Here is a 1,889-nt window from a genome sequence, read left to right as displayed (position 1 = left end):
ACTTAGTTTCACACGTTTACTCTTTTATTGCCTTCAAAGTATTCTCCATTTGAAGCAATGCATCAGTCCAGACACATTTTCCACTGTTCAAAGTAGTGCTGAAACTCTTTATCGCCTCCATCATTTTTTTCTTTACCTCTTCCACATCTGAAAATTCCATGGCACCAGTTTTTGTCACAAGTGATGACCTTCAAAAATAGGTCTGGATCAGTTTCTTTGAGTTCACAACACACATTCAGTTGCGACCACTTTTGATCTTCCATGAGGCACAAGTTTTACTGTAACACTTTTCAATTGGAATACCTCACTCTAAATTCGTTGGCAGGAGATCCAGGACACACCATTCATATCAACAAGTTCATCAATTGCTCAGTGATGGATTCCCAAGATCAGTTCCTGCTTTTACTTGTAAAGGTTAGATAGTTGTCGTAGACTTTAGTCTCTCTATCACCTTTCAACAGCATTATAAATGAAGAGACATTAGAACAATTAACAACATAATAAAAAGGTTTATTTATGATGATGCTCGGTTTCACAATTCCTGTCATTCCGCTTAGCAGCCGCTGATTATATTGTAGTTGGTATTGGAAGGTTAAGGGCTTCCTTGATGCCTGCCAGAGAACAGTGTAAAAGTGCTTCGTGGAGGAGTGAGGTGTTGTTATGAGAAGGTCTTTGCGCAACTCGATGAGAAATTGAAAGTAACTGCTTAAGTTTTACTACGCATGCGCAACTCACAGTCTTGAGTTAAAATCTAGAGAAATATATATCTACAATAAAAACAACGCAACAACGTTATCTCTACTACAGCCATCAGCACTTCCGCCACCACCACCTCCGACGCCACCGCCACCGCTGACACGCTCACCGCCCCGCTGTTACCATCACCACCATCACTATCGCCTTTCCTGTTATGATCACCACTACAAAGACAAATTGTCACACATGCTATCGCGGAAGTTCCTACGTAACTGTTTGATCTGCTAGACATAGGAGCTAAAATTTCCTGAAAGCGCACCCATTTATCTTAAAAAGGGTCACGGCAGACAATGTGGTCCTGCATTCGTTGCACACAAGAGAAAAATAAATAAATAAAACAAATAAAAATGGAAATGAAAGAGGAGATAGTAGTAGATGGAATACCCATGATTGAAAGTTAGCTCAATCGAAGCTGACCTGGGGCTAAATAACATCAAAGAAAAATGCCATAAAAAACTGAAAAGCAAAAACACGTTTACTCTTACATACATACAAACATACAAACACACACACACACACATATATATATATACACTCTTTTATTTGTTTCAGTCATTTGACTGCGGCTATGCTGGAGCACCGCCTTTAGTCGAACAAATCGACCCCAGGACTTATTCTTTGTAAGCCCAGTACTTATGCTATCAGTGTGTTTTGCCGAACCGTTAAGTTACGAGGACGCAAACACACTAACATCGGTTGTCAACCGCTGGTGCCAGGACAAACAAATACATACACACACACACACACACACACACACACACACACACACACACACACATATATATGCATACGATGGGCTTCTTTCAGTTTCCGTCTGCCAAATCCGCTCACAAAGCTCGAGGTTATAGTAGAAGACACTTGTTGAAGGTGCCACGCGGTGGGACTGAATCCGGAACCATGTGGTTTGGAAGCAAGCTTACCACACAGCCACTCCTGCGACTATAAATATACTCATGTTTTGAGTTCTGTTTTCCCTGTTTGCATCTCCAAACATCTATCTATCTATCTATCTATCTATCCGTCCGTCCGTCCATCTATCTATCTATCTATCTATCCGTCCATCTATCTATCTATCTATCATTTAATATTATTGTTTAAAAGGCCATCTTCTAGTGGTACACCGGTTGTCCTAT

This window comes from Octopus bimaculoides, chromosome 12 (genome assembly GCF_046866305.1).
Source record: "Octopus bimaculoides isolate indiv1 chromosome 12, ASM4686630v1, whole genome shotgun sequence".
NCBI classification, from domain to species: domain Eukaryota; kingdom Metazoa; phylum Mollusca; class Cephalopoda; order Octopoda; family Octopodidae; genus Octopus; species Octopus bimaculoides.
This window is presented reverse-complemented; position numbering follows the sequence as displayed.